Here is a 22,768-nt window from a genome sequence, read left to right on the forward strand (position 1 = left end):
TTTACCTACAGTTACAAAACTCAGCGTGTATATTGATATTATCAAGCCGAACAACTTTCTAATTTACAGTCATTAGCTCCGACCAACAGAAAGTCAGATATTGTGGTTTGAATGTGAATTGTGTCTCTCTCTGTCTCTGCTATTCTGTGTGTGTGTGTCTGTCTGTGTGGGGTGGGGAGGGGAGGGGGGATCTGTGTATGTGTGTGTGTGAGGAGGGGGGCTAGTTTAGTTTAACCCTTTCTCTGCTGTGTGCAAAATCTCGGGCACTTTTGGGGCCCTTAACGTGCTCGAAAACTCTTGAAATATTGCACACAGGTTAGAACCCGCGGCCGGGCTGAAGCTGGTACCCGGGCGTGGCAGGGGGGCTCGACAGCGCCCCCTGGAATGGGATTCAAACACTTGTCCGTATATCAAACACGCTTGCATGTAATAATATGAAACTCGGTACACATTTAGATCTCATCGGGCCGAACAACTTTCGTGCTCTAAGTTTTACGCCAGTCCAACAGGAAGTCGGCTATTGTGGGTGGTATGAAAATGCATGCCCCTGGAATTTGAAACACTCTTTCTAGAAAATTCATCCAATCGCAACCAAACTCGGTCAGCATGACGTCAAGACATTGAGGATACTAAATTGCTGACGGATTTTTGATATCTCGAACAGTTTGGCTGTGGCGAGAAAACGAAATTATGGCGAGAAAAAAGAAACACGATGTGTTATAACATCTTCATACAATAATTGATCTTGATGAAACTTCAGTAGCGTGTTTGTTGTAAGAGAGCGATCACATGGATGTAACTAATGTGAGTCAAAGTTATAGCGCCACCAACTGGCAGCAGGAAGTGTGTTACTTTTGACAACAGTGGGGGGGTTAGTTTTACCTACAGTCACAAAACTTGGTATGTATATTGTGCACATCGAGCCGGACAACTTTCTGATTTACAGTCATTAGCTCCGACCAACAGGAAGTCAGATATTTTGGTTTGAATGTGGTTTTGTCTCTCTCTGACAGAGTTCCCCCAGCCATTCTCTCTGTGTGTGTGTGTGTGTGTGTGTGTGTGTGTGTGTGTGTGTGTGTGTGTGTGTGTGTGTGTGTGTGTGTGTGTGTGTGTGTGTGTGTGTGTGTGTGTCTGTCTGTGTGTGTGTGGGGAGGGGAACAGAAAGACTATGAACAATTGTGCCATCTAGTGTTTTATACTATGTATAAATGTGTTTTTTATTTTAAACAAGTGTTTTAAAGTACACTAATTTCAATTAATGATATGCTGCATTTTTATGTATATTTAAACATTATCAAAGTTAGGATGTCATTTTTTTAGTTTCAAAAGTTATCTGTCTTTGTCTCCCTTTGGCCGTCATTACCCTCCCCTCACTCCCACAGTCTCACTTATTTCTTTCTGTATCAAATAATATTACCATAAACAAAAAGTTTGAGTTTCTTTTTCAATCAATGTATTATGTGTAACTTAAAAATAAGCAGATTAAACAGATATGTTTGAGGGCAAGACATGAAAACGATGAAATATAATATAGTATTAGTAAAAGAGTGCAGTATAGGGTTGGATGAATCAGATAAATAACATATTTTGTTAAAAAAACATTTGGTTAAATAAAATCGAGTGATACATAGGGCTATATTGCCCTCTCGACAGTCAAAGCGGGGTTACGTTATTGCCCGTCGTGCACAGGAACCCGAAAGGCAACGTGGTGGCGGCTTTATATATATATATATATATATATATATATATATATATATATATATATATAAATAAATATAGCTGCAAGCAGCGATGGAGGGCCCAAGCCGGTGGCACCGCCACCCTGGTGCCTTTAGTTACACTAAAGGCACCGGGGTGGCGGTGCCACCGGCTTGGGCCCGTAATCGCTGCTTGCAGCTATATTTCTTCATTATTATTATATTACTACCTTTTGGGCACTTTTGGGGGCCTTAACGTGCTCAAAAACTCTTGAAACTTTGCACAAATGTCAGAACCCGCGGCCATTAGAGCCGGACTGAAGCTGGTACCCGGGCGTGGCAGGGGGGCTCGACAGCGCCCCCTGGAACGCGGTCCGAAAACTTGGTCCATAAATCAAACACGCTTGCGTGTAATAATATGAAACTCGGTACACTTATAGATCTCATCGGTTCATATATCCTTCGTGCTCTGACTTTTTACCCCAGCCCAACAGGAAGTCGGCTATTTGGCGTAGTTTAAAAAACACATGCAATGGAATTTAAAATACTCCTCCTAGACGATTCAACCAATCACCACGAAACTCGGTGTGCATGAAGTCAAGACATGGAGGATGTTAAATTGCGAGGGGATTTTTGATATCTCGAACGGTTTGGCCGTGGCGAGGAAACGAATTTATGGCGAATATTGGAAACAGGAAGTGTGTTATAACATCCTCATACATTAACTGATCTTGATGAAACTTCAGCAGTGTGTTCGTTGTAAGAAGCCGATCACATGGATGTGACTATTGTGAGTCAAAGTTATAGCGCCACCAACTGGCAGCAGGAAGTGTGTCACTTTCAAAATGCTTTGAATTCACCCTCTTATTTTTACCCGATTTGCTTCAAACTTTATGTGTATAATGTAAACACACGGCAGATGTAGACCTGTGAAAGAATTATTGATATCTTAAATACTGTTGCCATGGCAACGCTTTAAACTTTTATATTCTTTTTGGGTGCATTTGAGGCTCTTAACATGCTTCAAATTGCATGAAACTCAACATGCATATCAGATTTATTAGGTACTAGGCATGTGTGAAGTTTCAGAAACGGGCGTGGTAAGGGGCTCAGTAGCGCCACCTTTAGTCAAAAATGGGGTATTAGTTTTACCTACAGTAACAAAAATCGGTATTTATATTTATCTCCCCGAGCCGGACAACTTTCTAATTTACAGTCATTAGCTCCGACCAACAGGAAGTCAGATATTTTGGTTTGAATGTGATTTGATGGGAATTTTGCCAGTCTCTCTCAGTGTCTGTGTGTGTGAGAGAGGAGGGGGGCTTTATTTTAACCCTTTCTCTGCTGTGTGGGACTTCTCGGGCACTTTTGGGGCCCTTAACGTGCTCGAAAACTCTTGAAACTTTGCACACAGGTCAGAACCTGCGACCATCAGGGCTGGGCTGAAGCTGGTACCCGGGCGTGGCAGGGGAGCTCAACAGCGCCCCCTTGAACGTGGTCCGAAAAACTTGGTCCATATATCAAACACGTTTGCATGTAATAATATGAAACTCGGTACACATATAGATTTAATCGGGCCGAACAACTTTCGTGCTCTAAGTTTTACGCCAGTCCAACAGGAAGTCGGCTATCATGGGCTGTATGAAAATGCATGCCCCTGGAATTTGATATACTCCTCCAAGAAAAATTATCCTATCGCCACCAAACTCGGTCAGCATGAAGTCAAGACATTGAGGACGCTAAATTGCGGACGGATTTTTGATATCTCGAACGGTTTGGCTATGGCGAGGAAACGAAGTTATGGCGAGAAAAGAAAAACACAATGTGTTATAACGTCTTCATACATTTATTGATCTTGATGAAACTTCAGCAGTGTGTTTGTTGTAAGAGGGCGATCACATGGATGTGACTATTGTGAGTCAAAGTTATAGCGCCACCAACTGGCAGCAGGAAGTGTGTTACTTTCAAGATACTTTTGACTAAAGTGGGTGGGTTATTTTTACCTACAGTCACAAAACTCGGTCTCTATATTGTGCTTATCGATCCGGACAACTTTCTCATTTACAGTCATAAGCTCCGACCAACAGGAAGTCAGATATTTTGGTTTGAATGTGGTTTTGTCTCTCTCTGACAGAGTTCCGCCTGCCATTCTCTGTGTGTGTGTGTGTGTGTGTGTGGGAGGGGGGGGGGGGGGGGGGAGGGAGGGAGGGCACACACACAGACAGCCCCCCCCCTTTTCTGTGTGTGTTTGGAGGGGAGCAGAAAGACTCACACTGATGCAAGCTCTAAAGCAGACTTCTTCTCGACAGTCAAAGCGGGGTTACGTTATTGCCCGTCGTGCACAGGAACCCGAAAGGCAACGGGGGTGGCGGCTTTTTATATATATATATATATATATATATATATATATATATAAATATAGCTGCAAGCAGCGATGGAGGGCCCAAGCCGGTGGCAGCGCCAGCCCGGTGCCTTTAGTGTAACTAAAGGCACCAGGGTGGCGGTGCCACCGGCTTGGGCCCGTAATCGCTGCTTGCAGCTATATTTATATATATATATATATATATATATATATATATATATATATATATATATATATATATATTTAGGGCCCAAGCCTTGAAAAGGCGAAGGCCCTATTGTTTTTCTTCGGATTATTATTTATTATTATTATTATTATTATTATTTTACTACCTTTTGGGCACTTTTGGGGGCCTTAACGTGCTCAAAAACTCTTGAAACTTTGCACAAATGTCAGAACCTGCGGCCATCAGGGCCCGACTGAAGCTGGGACCCGGGCGTGGCAGGGGGGCTCGCCAGCGCCCCCTGGAATGGGATTCAAAAACATGTCCATATCTCAAACACGCTTGCATGTAATAATATGAAACTCGGTACACATATAGATCTCATCGGGCCGAACAACTTTCGTGCTCTAAGTTTTACGCCAGTCCAACAGGAAGTCGGTTATTATGGGCTGGATGGAAACGCATGTTCTGGCATTTGAAACACTTGTCCTAGAGAATTCATCGGATGACCACGAAACTCGGTGTGCATGAAGTCAAGACATGGAGGATGCTAAATTGCGAGGGGATTTTTGATATCTCGAACGGTTTGGCCGTGGCGAGGAAACGAATTTATGGCGAATATTGGAAACAGGAAGTGTGTTATAACATCCTCATACATTAACTGATCTTGATGAAACTTCAGCAGTGTGTTTGTTGTAAGAGGCCGATCACATGGATGTGACTATTGTGAGTCAAAGTTATAGCGCCACCAACTGGCAGCAGGAAGTGTGTCACTTTCAAAATGCTTTGAAATCACCCTCTTATTTTTACCCGATTTGCTTCAAACTTCATCTGTATAATGTAAACACACGGCAGATGTAGACCTGTGAAAGAATTATTGATATCTTAAATACTGTTGCCATGGCAACGCATCAAACTTTAATATTCTTTTTGGGTGCATTTGAGGCTCTTAACATGCTTCAAATTGCATGAAACTCAACATGCATATCAGATTTATTAGGTACTAGGCATGTGTGAAGTTTCAGAAACGGGCGCGGTGGAGGGGCTCAGTAGCGCCACCTTTAGTCAAAAATGGGGTATTAGTTTTACCTACAGTAACAAAAATCGGTATTTATATTTATCTCCCCGAGCCGGACAACTTTCTAATTTACAGTCATTAGCTCCGACCAACAGGAAGTCAGATATTTTGGTTTGAATGTGATTTGATGGGAATTTTGCCAGTCTCTCTCAGTGTCTGTGTGTGTGAGAGAGGAGGGGGGCTTTATTTTAACCCTTTCTCTGCTGTGTGGGACTTCTCGGGCACTTTTGGGGCCCTTAACGTGCTCGAAAACTCTTGAAACTTTGCACACAGGTCAGAACCTGCGGCCATTAGAGCCGGACTGAAGCTGGTACCCGGGCGTGGCAGGGGAGCTCAACAGCGCCCCCTTGAACGTGGTCCGAAAAACTTGGTCCATATATCAAACACGTTTGCATGTAATAATATGAAACTCGGTACACATTTAGATATCATCGGGCCGAACAACTTTCGTGCTCTAAGTTTTACGCCAGTCCAACAGGAAGTCGGCTATTATGGGTTGTATGAAAACGCATGCCCCTGGAATTTGATATACTCCTCCAAGAAAAATTATCCTATCGCCACCAAACTCAGTCAGCATGAAGTAAAGACATTGAGGACGCTAAATTGCGGACGGATTTTTGATATCTCGAACGGTTTGGCCGTGGCGAGGAAACAAAGTTATGGCGAGAAAAGAAAAACACAATGTGTTATAACGTCTTCATACATTTATTGATCTTGATGAAACTTCAGCAGTGTGTTTGTTGTAAGAGGGCGATCACATGGATGTGGCTATTGTGAGTCAAAGTTATAGCGCCACCAACTGGCAGCAGGAAGTGTGTTACTTTCAAGATACTTTTGACTAAAGTGGGGGGGTTATTTTTACCTACAGTCACAAAACTCGGTCTGTATATTGTGCTTATCGATCCGGACATCTTTCTCATTTACAGTCATTAGCTCCGACCAACAGGAAGTCAGATATTTTGGTTTGAATGTGGTTTTGTCTCTCTCTGACAGAGTTCCCCCTGCCATTCTCTCTGTGTGTGTGTGTGTGTGTGTGTTAGTCCAGTGAGATACTGGAGGAGGAGGAGGGGGGGGGGGAGGAGGGCGGGCACACACACAGACAGCCCCCCCCCCCTTTTCTGTGTGTGTTTGTAGGGGAGCAGAAAGACTCACACTGATACAAGCTCTAAAGCAGACTTCTTCTCGACAGTCAAAGCGGGGTTACGTTATTGCCCGTCGCGCACAGGAACCCGAAAGGCAACGGGGTGGCGGCTTTTTATATATATATATATATATATATATATATATATATATATATATATATATATATATATATATATATATATATATATATAAATAAATATAGCTGCAAGCAGCGATGGAGGGCCCAAGCCGGTGGCAGCGCCAGCCCGGTGCCTTTAGTGTAACTAAAGGCACCAGGGTGGCGGTGCCACCGGCTTGGGCCCGTAATCGCTGCTTGCAGCTATATTTATTTATATATATATATATATATATATATATATATATATATATATATATATATATATATATATTTATTATTATTTTACTACCTTTTGGGCACTTTTGGGGGCCTTAACGTGCTCAAAAACTCTTGAAACTTTGCACAAATGTCAGAACCCGCGGCCATCAGGGCCGTACTGAAGCTGGTACCCGGGCGTGGCAGGGGGGCTCGGCAGCGCCCCCTGGAATGGGATTCAAAAACATGTCCATATATCAAACACGCTTGCATGTAATAATATGAAACTCGGTACACGTATAGATCTCATCGGGCCGAACAACTTTCGTGCTCTAAGTTTTACGCCAGTCCAACAGGAAGTCGGCTATTATGGGTTGTATGGAAACGCATGTTCTGGCATTTGAAACACTTCTCCCAGAGAATTCATCCGATGACCACGAAACTCGGTGTGCATGAAGCCAAGACATGGAGGATGATAAATTGCGAGGGGATTTTTGATATCTCGAACGGTTTGGCCGTGGCGAGGAAACGAATTTATGGCGAATATTGGAAACAGGAAGTGTGTTATAACTTCTGCATACATTAATTGATCTTGATGAAACTTCAGCAGTGTGTTCGCTGTAAGAGGCCGATCACATGGATGTGACTATTGTGAGTCAAAGTTATAGCGCCACCAACTGGCAGCAGGAAGTGTGTCACTTTCAAAATGCTTTGAAATCACCCTCTTATTTTTACCCGATTTGCTTCAAACTTCATCTGTATAATGTAAACACACGACAGATGTAGACCTGTGAAAGGATTATTGATATCTTTAATACTGTCGCCATGGCAACGCTTTAAACTTTTATATTCTTTTTGGATGCATTTGAGGCTCTTAACATGCTTCAAATTGCATGAAACTCAACATGCATTTGACATTTATTGTGTAATAGACATGTGCGAAGTTTCAGAAACGGGCGTGGTAGCGCCACCTTTAGTCAAAAATGGGGTATTAGTTTTACCTACAGTAACCAAACTCGGTACGTATATTCTTCTCTTCGATCCGGACAACTTTCTAATTTACAGTCATTAGCTCCGACCAACAGGAAGTCAGATATTTTGGTTTGAATGTGTACTGTTTGGAGCATTTTCCCTCTGCCCCTCTGTGTGTGTGTGTGAGGAGGGGGGCTAGTTTAGTTTAACCATTTCTCTGCTGTGTGCAAAATCTCTGGCAATTTTGAGGGCCTTAACATGCTCGAAAACTCTTGAAATTTTGCACACAGGTCAGAACCCGCGGCCATCAGGGCCAGGCTGAAGCTGGTACCCGGGCGTGGCAGGGGGGGCTCAACAGCGCCCCCTGGAATGGGATTCGAACACTTGTCCGTATATCAAACACGCTTGCATGAATTAATATGAAACTCGGTACACATATAGATTTAATCGGGCCGAACAACTTTCCCTGGGTCAAGTTTTACGCCAGCCCAACAGGAAGTCGGCTATTACGGGTTGATTGGAGAACGCTTGCTCTCGCATTTGAAACACTTCTCCTAGAGAATTCATCCGATGATCACGAAACTCGGTCAGCATGAAGTCAAGACATGGAAGATGATAAATTGCCAGGGGATTTTTGATATCTCGAACGGTTTGGCCGTGGCGAGGATAAAGTGTGTTATAACTTAGTTATAGTTTTACCTACAGTTACAAAACTCAGCTTGTATATTGATCTTATCAAGCCGAACAACTTTATAATTTACAGTCATTAGCTCCGACCAACAGAAAGTCAGATATTGTGGTTTGAATGTGGATTGTGTCTCTCTCTGTCTCTCTGCCATTCTCTGTGTGTGTGTGTGTGTGTGTGTGTGTGTGTGTGTGTGTGTGTGTGTGTGTGTGTGTGTGTGTGCGTGTGCGTGTGCGTGTGCGTGTGCGTGTGCGCGTGCGCGTGCGCGTGCGCGTGCGCGTGCGCGTGTGTGATTTTGGTTGGGTGACAGTTGTAGGTTACAGTTTGACAAGAGTTTATAGTTTAACAAAAGCACAATGTTGTGCTTTATTGCGAGTGTACACAAATATAGAGAAACACTTTGAATGATGTCCTGTGTGAACAAAATGACGGAGTATGTTTTTATGTCTCCATTCGATCGAGCCACACACACACACACACACACACACACACACACACACACACACACACACACACACACACACACACACACACACACACACACACACACACACACACACACACACACACACACACACACACACACACACAGCATTCCAATCTTGACATCGCAGCATGTTCATTATAGCCTTGATAAAATTTAATAATAAAATAGTCAACCTAACATAAAAAAATTACACTGCTCTGTTTAAATAGTCAGTTGTACAGTTCGTACCGTTCACAGTAAGCACCGCTCCACTGTGATGTTTCCAAGCATATATATATATATATATATATATATATATATATATATATATATATATATATATATATAATTAAAGCTGCAAGCAGCGATGGAGGGCCCAAGCCGGTAGAACCGCCACCCGGTGCCTTTAGTGCAACTAAAGGCACCAGGGTGGCGGTGCCACCGGCTTGGGCCCGCAATCGCTGCTTGCAGCTTTAATTTTTATTTGAGATCTGATACTAGAACAGTGGTTCTCAACTTTTTATTATCTCTTCTGAGTTTTTGAGTACTCTTTTTCTTTTTAATTTTGCGACATAAACAAATGTTTACCATACCAATGTTTGGTTTCGCACAACATTTGACCAGACAATTAGTTTTTCACTTTGATGTATCAACAAACTGGACCCAAAATCACACAAAAAACACAAAATCCAAATAGAAAAATTATAGCTTTTTTACACAAACATACTCAATGAAGCATTTTAAAAGGTTTAAAATGTAAACACAAGTTGTAAATGTCAATATATACAGGTACAATTCAGATATAATCAAGCTATATACAAAATGATGCACCGATATGAAAATCTTGGCAGATACTGATAATTCTTTATATTTGACAGCCGATAACCGATATTGGCCAATAAATATTAATCCAAATTTTTATACAAAATTTGAGAGCCTGATTACAAAAGTCACACTGTTAAAAGCCATGTCACAAGCACACAATTGTAATGATGTTCTCATTATAATTTTATGTAGCCGATATGACAGACTTGCGCTGCACATGAACTGAACTGGATTCTCCTTTTTTTTTAAAGTGATTCCAATCATATTGCAAGCAATTCAAAATCATCATGTTGAACAGTGCATCTGAAGAGTCTCAGCTGAAGGAAATAATATTGTCACAATTATGTTCTGTCTAGTCTGCACCTGTTCTCGTTAGTCCCTGATTAGTTTATCTTTCTCCACCTGTGTCTAGTTAGTTTCCTCATTTCCTCATGTGTATATATACTCCCTGTTCTGTTCAGTCCCTTGTCGGTTCTCGGTTGTGTCGAATGAGGTTGTGTGTCGAATGAGGTTGTGTGTCGAATGAGGTTGTGTGTCGAATGAGGTTGTGTGTCGAATGAGGTTGTGTGTCGAATGAGGTTGTGTGTCGAATGAGGTTGTGTGTCGAATGAGGTTGTGTGTCGAATGAGGTTGTGTGTCGAATGAGGTTGTGTGTCGAATGAGGTTGTGTGTCGAATGAGGTTGTGTCTGTCCCGCCTGAGTTAGTTTAAATAAAGACTGTTGTTACCCTCATCTTCGTCTTGTTCCTTCAACGACCACAACACCTTTACAAATATATTATTTATCGGCTTTAATATATCGGCCAAATTTTCTTATCGGGCCGATAAAGCTATTAAAAATTGGTATATATATACATAACGAATAAAATATAAAATAAAGTCACATGTTAGAAATACATTATAAGCACCATTGAATTAGCTTGTATTTTTTGTTTTCCTTTTTTTTTTTTTGCCTACATTTTTATTTCAGGTTTGGTGCAACTGACACATATTTCTATAGTCGATAGTTTTCATCCAAGTAAGTTTTTCATCTAATGTTTATATTGTATTTTATTTCAGCTTTATCTCAATTAACTAATTTTTTTAATAGTTTTAGTTAATAATAATAATACTGATTTGCAACTGTAAGATATGATTTCACAATTTTGAGGAATAAACAAGCAATCACGATAATTAAAGAGGCTATATGCGTTTTTCTGAAATTTTAACTCGTGACTGACACCTGTGGCCAAAAAACAGAACTGCTCTTTCTTTTCTGCTCGCTCGTACGTGCACACTTCACAAGTCATCTGCTGCAAGGAGGTCAGGTCAACATTATGTTTTACAGAGGTGAGAACAGTCAAATACATATATTGTTTGAGATAAGTGTTCTGAGTGATCTGAAACGTTTAACATGCTTGACGTCACATCCGCAGACGCAGATATTTAAGCCACAATATATATATATCATTTTTAATATTGAGGTGGAATCAAGTGTTTATTTTCAGGTAATTGGACATTTCAAATGTATAACGTTTTGTCCCCATTTTTTAATTCCATCCACTTGCTGCAGAATTATTTTTAAAGCATGTTCTTGTTAAAGCATCTCTCCAGGACAAGACCTTCAGCTCCTCTAACATCCTCCAGTTGATCTGTCAGGTCAAGATCTTTAGAGGGAGATGTTTTCAGTCACACAGAGATTATGATAATGAAAGTGTTGGTTATGTCCCGGTGAATAAAGCATCAGCACTGAGCGGGTCTCATGCATGTGTGTGGAAATGAAACATGTTTGCCTTATGTAACCCCTGTGAGAGCGCTCCAGTAAAACACAATGATTATTCTTACTGAGGTCAACTGCAGTTTGACTGTGAATGTTCAGGAGAATCTGAAGGAAAATACTGACACCATTATTATTCTAATGACAGTCAATCACATTTTGCCAAATGCATAAGTACTTTTAAGTAATGCATCTCGTTTTTTGCATTATACGAATGAGATTTGTTTGCATTGCATGCTAAATATAAGCTTTATTTTCATCAGGTGAAGTATAATGGCTTATTTTTGTCTTGATTTTGAGGTTATTATATTGCAGACCTGAAGTCTCCCGCTTATACTGGCATATAATAAGTAGGACAGGCTTGTAAATTATGAAGAAGCATCCATAAACTGACGGAAAAAGCTAATTTCCCTGACACAGATACAGTAACGGATGTGTTGCCAAGTCCGTGATTCTCCTGCAGAATTGGGGTACTTTTACACTGTTGCTGCGGGTTATGTCTAGTTCTGGCTGTGTATTCAAACTGAATAGTTTGTTTTAAAGCATCCATAGCTCTTCTTGGCTATGGCAAGCCAATTTGACTTTTATATATTCCCAGGATATGAATTCTTGATATCAATAATTATATTTTCACTAGTTAAAATACTATTTCTTGATATCAGGAATTCGATTTCCTCTAGTAAAAATGATGCCATCGCTCGCAGAAATACGAATTCTTGATATCAAGACTTAAATTTCAACTGTATAAACTATAATTCTTGATATCTGTTGTATTTCAGTTAAATGTCACTATAAGCTGCTTTTCAAATTCAATATTTAATATCAAGATTTATGATTTCTTATAGTTGAAATATAGATGAGAAATACAATTCTTATTAGTAAAATCACAATTTTTATTATCAATAATTACTTTGTTACTAATAAAAATAAAATTCCTGATATCAAGAACTAAATTTTCACTAGTTGAAATCTGTAAATGTATTTAAACATATTACATTTGTTATTTCTGTTATCTCTGGAAATGTGTTTCTGATATCAATAATTAGAATATCTAAAATTACTTTCTTACTAGTAACAATCATATTCATGATATCAGAAGTTATTGTCACTAATGACAATCGAATTATTGATATTAAAGATGAAAAGTTTTACTAGTAGCAATTTAATTGTTGATATCAAGAATAGACATTTGTACTATAGTAACCACGTAATTATTGATATCAAAATGTATGATATCAACAATTCAATTTGGACGATTTTAAACTAATGAAAATACAATTAGCCTGATATCAAGATTTATACTGTAGTTTTTACTACATATCAAGATATCAAGAATTCATATTCCTGCGAGTGATATCATTGTTTATATAAAAAAATTGCATTTTTAGTGGAAATCTAATTCCCTATATCAAAATCTGCCCTTGTTTAGTCGTATTTAAAAGAATTAGGATTTTATAGTGAAAATTGAATTGTGGATATCAAGAATTCATATCCTGAGAATGAATAAAAAAGTCAAAACGGCTTGCCATATCTCGAACTCTCTCTGACTCCGCCCATTAGTTTGAGTGACAGCTGATGAAGTGTGTGTGTGTGTGTGTGTGTGTTGAGCTTCAGATTCACAGACTGACACGACTGACCTTAAAGGGATAGTTCACTTTAAAATTAAAATTCTGTCATCATTTACTCACCCTCAAGTTGTTTCAAACCTGTATTAATTTATTTCTTCTGCTGAACACAAAGAAATATATTTTGAAGAATGGCAGTAACCAAACAGTAGTCTGTACCCATTGACTTCCATAGTAGGAAAAAAAAATACTATGGAAGTAAATGGGTACAGACTACTGTTTGGTTACTGACATTCTTCAAAATATATTTCTTTGTGTTCAGCAGAAGAAATAAATTAATACAGGTTTGAAACAACTTGAGGGTGAGTAAATGATGACAGAATTTTAATTTTAAAGTGAACTATCCCTTTAAGCTTCTCTTCTGACACACACTTCTCTTTTAGATCTTCTATAATCAACCCAATATTCTCCAGATATGCAGCACTATTCTCGTTCACACAGCTGTGATATTGCACAGCTATAGCTGGCCATATGAAATATTGATTTAATTGAGTGTAATTGATCTTATTATAAGAGTGTGGAGTGATACGAGAGACTTTTCCATCCTTTTTTATGTTTTCCATCACAGCCGTTGTGTTTATTAGACGAACATATGGAGTGCATGCATCAATATTTAGCTCATTCTTTTAGAAGAAAAAGTCATTTTAAATATGCATGAAAGTACATGATCTGACAGTACAATGTTTGATTTTGGTCTTTAAGATGAGCTCAGGAGTCAGACAAACAGGCTGATTGTAATGTCTATTTGTAAAATAGTAAATGACTAACAAGTGCCCATTAAGAGAAAAGCGGCACACCTGATTATTATCATGCATTCTTCACATGCATTTATATAAAGAACAGCTGAACATGACCATAATAATAGAGTTGCTGTGGCTTCTCATAGTTAGGCTTATGATTTGAACAAGCAACCTTAGAAAATAAACATGGCTTTTTCAACGTATTTAAAGGGATAGTTCACCCAAAAATGGAAATTATCCATAATTTACTCGCCCTCAAGCTATCCACATGTGTATATGACTTTCTTCTTTCAGCCAAACACAATCGGATATTAAAACATATTCTGCTTTATAATGGGAGTTATAATACCTGAGATTTTGATGCCCGAAAAAGAGCATCCATCCATCATAAAAGTAATCCATGGTGTTATTAATAAAAGCCTTCTAAACCCAATATCCATATTTATGACTTGAGAAACTAATCTATAAAATTTTGGCACCATATCTTAGTTTTTGGAAGCATTTTTATTAATTTAGGTGACATTTTGGTGTTCTGTCAAATATTAAACATCTCACATTTCACTTTGAATCTGTCGCTAAACTTAATTGTGCATAATTTTTTGCGTTTGTGCCTGCAACTCCTTGGTGAATATCTGAGATAATGCATTAGCCAGTGAACTGTGTCCCCGAACGCATGACAGGAGACCGAGGCCCTCCGTGCGGATCTAATCTATGAACATTAGCATGTTTGGGCATTGCAGCGTGGGAAAGTTCAACATGACCTGTCCGGTTTCTCCTTCACAGTGGCCGTACTGTCGAGGAAACCGTGTTCAGATTGCTCTTCTTGCGTCGCGGCGTAATCTGAAAAGACATTTGAGCCTCATGGATCGTGCGCAATAATCTCAGGCATGCACGCAGGTTGCCTAGCAACAGCTCTCTCTCTCTCTCTCTCTCTCTCTCTCTCTCTCTCTCTCGTGATCTTGATGGCTCTCTCTCTCTCTCTCTCTCTCTCTCTTGTGTGATCTTGATGGCTCTCTCTCTCTCTCTCTCTCTCTCTCTCTCTCTCTCTCTCTCTCTCTCTCTCTCTCTCTCTCTCTCTCTCTCTCTCTCTCTCTCTCTCTCTCTCTCTCTCTCTCTCTATCTCTCTCTCGTGATCTTGATGGCTCTCCACTGCACTGCACGCACCTCTTTAATAAAAAACAATCAGATGTTCTTTTTGTGATCATAACCAGAGAAGGAAAAATAGATAATTGGAAAAAGAACTAACTGGATATGGAGCCATGGGGTTCAAGATTTGATGCTGAGGTCTGCAATCAAAAGTCATACAGCTTTTTCAATATGAACTCATTTCATGTCAAATGATCTGAGCTGCTTTATAGCTCCATAATCGTACTGTATGACAACTTTTGAAATTACATTAGAGCAAATTATACTGATTTCTGGAGGATCATGTGACACTGAAGACTGGAGTAATGATGCTGAAAATTCAGCTTTGATCACGGAAATAAATTACATTTTACTATATATTCACATAGAAAACAGCAATTTTATATTGTAATAATATATATATTTAATTACCATATTTTTGAAGAGACTTCTTTCCGAAACATTAAAACCCTTACCGAACAGTAGTCATGTTCATGAAGTGTATAATGCACTCTTATAATCATTATTTGGCTATATTTAGACTCGTCTTCATGCCCATCCTCCTCTTGTTCACTCGTCGCTGTGTGTTTCAGAGCATCATGTATTCTTCATCTGCAGGCGAGGGGATTTCAGGCACATATTAATCTGTGTGTGATCAGTGTTACTGTGAATATGCATCCATGGTGTGTTTCTCTGTGATCGGCGACTGCAGGAGTCTCTGTTAATCGTGGTATCTGGAGTATTAACACACCAGCACATCAGTGTTTGATGATCAGTCACATTCAAATGAACCATAATCTGATTACACATGATTATCAGTGAACCGACGACATGGCCGATCCGGTCGATCCGGTCGAGACGGCGTCTTGTAGAGTCTTTAAAGTCAACATGAAATCTAGATTGACTTCCTTTATACATGTTCTTGGTCTCATTATTATATATTTGAGTTTCAATATCATTTGTGTTCTGCACACTCTAAAAAATACTGTGTTGATTCAACCCAATTTTGGGTCAAATATGAATAAACCCAGCCGTTGGGTTAAATTTTTTAATTAAATTTTTAACCCAATGTTTGGTTTTGTCCATATTTGACCCAAAATTGGGTTGAATCAACACAGTATTTTTTAGAGTGAGAAAGTGATGCAGGTTTGGAAAGACATGAGGGTGAGTGAATGATGGTTTTGCAAACTCCCATCCGGCTTCCTTTTGGTGTGGAAATCCTACTTTTTACCATTCAAACATTTTCATTTAGCATTATTACACTTTAATGCAAAGATACTTTTTCATGTTAGTATGTGCAGCAGGGTTATTATCCTATATAGTCTCCCTGTGTCAATCATTTTATCCCTTAAAACTCATCTTTGATCACCAAAATGACATAATAAAAAATAAAATAAAAACATTCATCATGCCTTAAAATATCTTGAATGTAACTCGACACCCTTGCCTCATTTAGTATTTGGGGTTCTATGAATATGCAAATGAGCCCCGCCTCCACTCACTCACTCACTCACTCACTCACTCACTCAGAGATCCACTGGTTGATGATCACACGTTGATCTGATTGGTTACAAGGTAGTTTGTGACGTCAGAAAAACCAGCGATTTCATTAAATGAATTATATTATCTTTATATTATTCAAATAAAACGAGCATTAAGGTAAATAAAATAACATTAAAAAACGTGCTTATCTCATGTCAAGCTATAGTTGCCAATGCAATGCAATGCATTTCTCATTTTCATTTAGTTTAACTTGATGTAATAAAAAAACTGAAATAAAAAAAAATATATAAACTTAATAGACATATTTAAAAAGCACAAAAATAATTAAAATGACAAACGCGTATGAATAAAGATTAAAAATGCAAAATATAAAAATATAAAAGTAAATCAAAATCCGAATAAAATCTAAAATCTTTATATGAATATAAACTAAATCTCAATGTGGTAAAATAACACTGTCTGTGTATTAAAACCTTGTTGTTGATGATGTTAGTACTAAACAATCAATTCCTAATGGCTAAAATCAATCCCACCCTATATTATATTATTTTTGTTTAATATTCTATTCCAAACAGGACGTCTGGTGGCAAATGTCGTTTCCTGTTAAGTCTATTTTTAGATCCAAAAGTTGTAGCTGAATTGTTTAGGGCCTCCAAACTCTGAACGTCAGCATTCTCCCAGTGTCCTGTTTCCCAGTTACACACACACACACACACACACACACACACACACACACACACACACACACACACACACACACACACACACACACACACACACACACACACACACACACACACACACACACACACACACGGAATGTGTCAGGGATTATCTTCTAAAAACGTTAATACATTGCTGGCCTTCCCGTAACTTTAGCTGTTTGTTTGGAAATGACATTGTGCAATGACAACTGTCCCGTCTGTCAAACGAACACAAAGGGCAGGTTAGTGTGTGAAACCCCTCCAGCACAACCATGAGGAGTGAATGAACAGCACAAGAGAAGTGTGCCGGACCAGAGCAATGACCTCTACAGATCAGGAGAGAGCCGAGGACTGTGAGAGGATCCTCAAGTCAAGTCTGTCACCTTCATTTATGCAGCGCTTTAACAATATGTGACCCTGGACCACAAAACCAGTCACATGGGTCAATTTTTTAAAATTGAGATGTATACATCATATGGAAGCTGAATAAATAATCTTTCCATTGATGTGTGGTTTGTTAGGATAGGACAATATTTGGTCGAGACACAACTATTGAAAATCTGGAATCTGAGGATGCAAAAAAATCTAAACATTGAGAAAATCTCCTTTAAAGTTGTGCATTTATGTTCACGATTGTGCTGCATTCACTCACAAAAATACATGTTTTATATATTTACGGTAGGACATTTACTAAATATCTTCATGGAACATGATCTTAATATCCTCATGATTTTTGGCATAAAAGAAAAATGGATAATTTTGACCCGTACAATGTATAGTTGGATATTGCCACAGAAATACCCGTGCGGCTCCAGACTGGGTTTGTGATCCAGGGTCATATATAGAGTGTATCAAAGCAGCTTTACAGTGATAATAGGAGATTACAGTAACAGAGAGTGTTTAGGCTTTACAGCAGCTCTAGAATAAAGTTAGTTTTGATTGATTCACTTCCGTTGCACAGATCATTAGTTATTAACTTAGGGGCCGCTAACACGACACCGTTCTAACAGAAAACCCTGAATGCCTCATTGCTTCCGCAGAGCCACGTGAACTGGAATTATCCCGACAACGTTTTATCTGTACAGAGGTAAAGAGACGGGAAGCCTTCACAGGGGAGAGACTAGCAGTGCACTGCGTTGTCGTCATGTCCAGGCGCAGGTCCTTCATCAGACCCGGATACGGCCTGGATCCGGCGGACTGCAGTAAACCTCGGGATAAACAGAGAGACAAAAATTAGCGTAGACGCCATCCTTCTTATGATGTAACGACGAGTACATCAGGATTTATGGGAAGTGTTCCCGGTTCCGGCTGATCTAAACTATGCAGCCTAACACTAAAGGATTAGTTCACTTTAAAAAAAACTTTTGCTGATGATTTACTCACCCCGATGTCATCCAAGATGTCCATGTCTTTCTTTCTTCAGTCGAAAAGAAATGAAGGTTTTTGATGAACACATTTCTCCATATAATGGACGTCAATGGGCCCCAAACGGTTCAAGGTCCAGATGACAGTGTCAGCGCCGCTTCAACGGGCTTTAAACGACACCAGACGATGAATACGGGTCTTATCTAGCGAAACGCTTGGTCATTTAAAAAATAAATCTAAAAGTTTAAGTTTTGTAAGCACAAACGCTCGCCGTGCTCTGTTCTGTGATGCGCGTTCGTGACGTCACGTAATACACAGTTACGCTGTAAAGGTCACGCTTCTATGAAAAGTAAAAAATGTCTGTCCTGACGAAAATTTTCTTTTAGGCTTTTTAATATTCCAACACCAGGATACACACACGCAATGGGCATTTTAAACGATAAACTGACACAAAGACATTTGAATATGTGTGTATGGTCCTCCTTCCGCACATCTGTAAACACGGACTCGTCAAGCGTGACCTTTTCAACGTAACTGTGTATTACGTGACGTCACGAACGCGCATCACAGAACAGAGCAAGGCGAGCGTTTGTGCTTATAAAACGTAAACTTTTTTATTTATTTTTGAAATGACGATGGTTTCGCTAGATAAGACCCGTATTCATCGTCTGGTGTCGTTTAAAGCCCGTTGAAGCGGCGCTGACACTGTCATCTGGACCTTGAACCGTTTGTGGCCCATTGACGTCCATTATATGGAGAAATGTGTTCATCAAAAACCTTCATTTCTTTGCGACTGAAGAAAGAAAGACATGGACATCTTGGATGACATCGGGGTGAGTAAATCATCAGCAAAAGTTTTTTTTAAAGTGAACTAATCCTTTAAGGCGAGACACGCCAGGCAAAAACATCGGGTTTTTTATTTAAAATTTTGAGCTTTTTAGATATTTGTCTTCAATAACATGTCGTCTTTCAGACTTGGGGTGAAAAAAAGTCACAAATACACATTTAGGTCTTTAGACATACACCAAACTCTCCAGTCTTGTACCTAGTTATATCATGAAGACATTTACAGAGGGATTTGTAAATATATTATTCATAGCCTGATTTATATAACATTTTATTCCAAAAAACATGGCGAAAATAAAAATTTTAAGGTTATTGACAGTATATTCTAATTTACAGGATAACAAAAGTATATCCAAAAATATATTTTTCCCATCTAATATGTGAACACAATGAAAAAATTATTTTTAACCTGGCTTTATCCAATACTCAGATTTAAAAAAAAGTGTAATTTTTCTTTCCTACGGGATAATACACAATACTTTCATTGTCAAAACCACACAGGCAAACCCAATCAGATGAATGGCTCACCTTTTGTATATTTTGTTTGCTCTAGTCTTCATTTTGTGGCCTTGTGTTTGTTCATTAAAAGCCGTGCAGCTTTGCCTCGCCTCGGCGTGTTTGAAGCTCGATGATGTCATTAACAAACAGACCTGTGAACCTGATTTCACTAAGTACGTGTTCCTGGTTCAGCGTTCCAGTCAACCAATCAGATTTGAGGGACAAGTTTACAGTTCATGTCAAGTTTAAGCTTAAACCTAACTTTAGGCTAGGTTCTTCTACATCATTTCACTCTGGACCACAAAACCAGTCACATGGGTAAATTGAGATTTATAAATCATACGAAAGTGGAATAAATAATCTTTCCATTGATGTGTGGTTTGTTAGGATATGTCAATATTTGGTCGAGATACAACTATTGAAAATCTGGAATCTGAGGATGCAAAAAAATCGAAACCTCTCCTTTAAAGTTGTGCATTTATGTTCACGATTGTGCTGCATTCACTCACAAAAATACATGTTTTATATATTTACGGTAGGACATTTACTAAATATCTTCATGGAACATGATCTTAATATCCTAATGATTTTTGGCATAAAAGAAAAATCTATAATTTTGGCCCATACAATGTATAGTTGGATATTGCCACAGATATACCCGTGCGACTGGTTTTGTGACCCAGGGTCACATATACTATGTGTAGGCTTAGGGATAGGGTTAGGACTAATTTCCAGACAGGAATGTTGTTCCAGGATCAACAAAATGTGTTGAACCAGGAACATGTCTTACTTGGCAAAATCACGGTGACCACAAGCGCACACACACACACACACACACACACTTTTCTCCTTCGCTTTACTCGCTTGTTTCCTCAGTAAGTCATTCAGTAACTTCCCGTCTGAGAGTAAATCCGCCCAGCCCACCGAATGCACTATTACATGACGTGTCCACTAGCCCAGCTCACCGAACGTTCTGGCAAACGTATGAACAAACGTTCTTCCAGTGACGTTAATGGAATGTAACTTGTTTTAGAATTGTCACAGGTCGGGGCGGGCCAAGCCAGACTGCACCCACCCCTGGAAACCGGGAACCACCTCGAGGAACGTGTCAAGGACCAGACAGACAAGGAAATAAAAATATTGACAGTACTTTATTGTATTAAAATTGGTCAATTGGATAAGTCCTAATTAAAACTTCTTCTTGTGGCCAGGGCAGTTCGAGCGTCTCTGGACCTCCTGGGATGGAGGGAGAGGAACGATCGTGGCGGGCCGGGGGCTCGTTGAAGGGGGCCCAAGGGAGATCCTCGCGCCGTCCAGGTAGGTCACTCGGTAGGTTCTTCTCCACGGGACTCCAGGAAGGTATGAAAGTGTGGGAGGCGGGTGGGTCACTGGAACGATATGGCAAGGATTAACGGTGCGACAGTATATGAACACTCGGCTGGGGTACCTTCTTCCTTTCCGTTTTCAGGCCGATGCTTCCTATGGAGGACGTGTGGAGACCACCAGATGGAGAGGACACTTGAAGCGAGACGCTCCACTTGGTTGGACACTGGGACGGTACAGTAAGGTTTGGCTGTTCAACAGTATAGATATAACTTCCAACTAAAATACCTTCTCTTCTTCGGAACAGGGCAAAGGCTTCCAATAGGGGCGTGTGGAGACCACCAGGCGGGGAGGACACTTTGGACGAAAACACTCCACTTCGTTGAGCACTGAAACAGTTCAGGAAGATCTTAACGGTTTCAACAGTACATGAAACTTCAACTGATATACCTCTCTCTTCTTCTGAACAGGGCAAAGGCTTCCAATAGGGGCGTGTGGAGACCACCAGGCGGGGAGAACACTTTAGCGAAACGCTCTACTTGGCGGGACACGGGAACAAACACAGCACGACTTTAACAGCTCAGCGATGGGTGAAACACTCAACATTAACAGAGCCGGGCCTGCTCACGGAGGAAATTGGGCTCTTGCTTATCAGACCCTTCCTTTTGAGACAGCGGGTGGAAGACTGTATGGGAAGAGTGCACGGCAGATTTCTATTATTTCTCCACACAACAATTTCACTTCACAGCACAAACCGGGTGAATCGTCACTTCAGGCACTGTAATTCCACTCACACACCGTGCATTAGGGCCAGCACTCACCCACCGGTCTTTCTCCCACCAGGTCGAATCTTGTCTTCGGCCAGGCTCGACTTCGCTCCAGGAAAAGCAGAAGGATGGTACAGCGGTAGTTACATTCGGCAAAGAGAGGACTGAGTTGGAGACAGATCAACAATTCACTCGGTGTAATAATTCACTCGTGCCACACACTTCCAAACTCTCTCAACACCACTTCAGTGTTAGTGCATATAAACAACGGATCCGATACTCATCACTTGCGTCTTTCCCACTGCTGACGATATTCCTTAGGTCTTCGCTGACAAATACTTCCTTCCTTTCTCTTCCTTTGCTTCGATCTTCGCCCTCCACAGCCCAACCTCAGTAAAAAGAACAACCCGCTGACAAACACAGCACCACACGGGAGGAGAACCACGCCACAGTCTGTTTCCTCTCTGCTTTTAAAGCCCCATCTGAATATGTGTCTCTCTCACAGCGTTCCCTGTGATTGCCCCACACCTGCTGTCACTCAGGCAATTGGCCTCGCTGCCATGGCAACAAATTCACTGTGCATTCACCAGTTCTGGGTCCCGTTCAGGTTTTTGTCACCCCGTGACAGAATGTTCTGAGAAATTCCAAAGTAACGTTCCCATTATGTTTGCAGAATGATACAATGGAATGTGACATAACCAAGAACAAGCCTTTTTAAAAGAATTTAAAAACTGGAGGTTTTGATAACTTAAGTGGTATAATGCCCTTTTCACAAGATGTAAAATAAGTCTCTGATGTCTCCAGAGTGTGTGT

General features: G+C 40.1%; 1 protein-coding gene across 1 annotated transcript in view; it reads left to right on the forward strand.

Moving 5' to 3' along the window:
* atp1a1a.4 (ATPase Na+/K+ transporting subunit alpha 1a, tandem duplicate 4) overlaps positions 1–22,768 on the forward strand; it is a 72,054-nt gene that overhangs the window by 25,730 nt on the left and 23,556 nt on the right. The gene's annotated exons all lie outside the window — the stretch shown is intronic.

Source organism: Phoxinus phoxinus (genome assembly GCF_949152265.1).
Source record: "Phoxinus phoxinus genome assembly, chromosome: 6".
NCBI classification, from domain to species: Eukaryota; Metazoa; Chordata; class Actinopteri; order Cypriniformes; family Leuciscidae; genus Phoxinus; species Phoxinus phoxinus.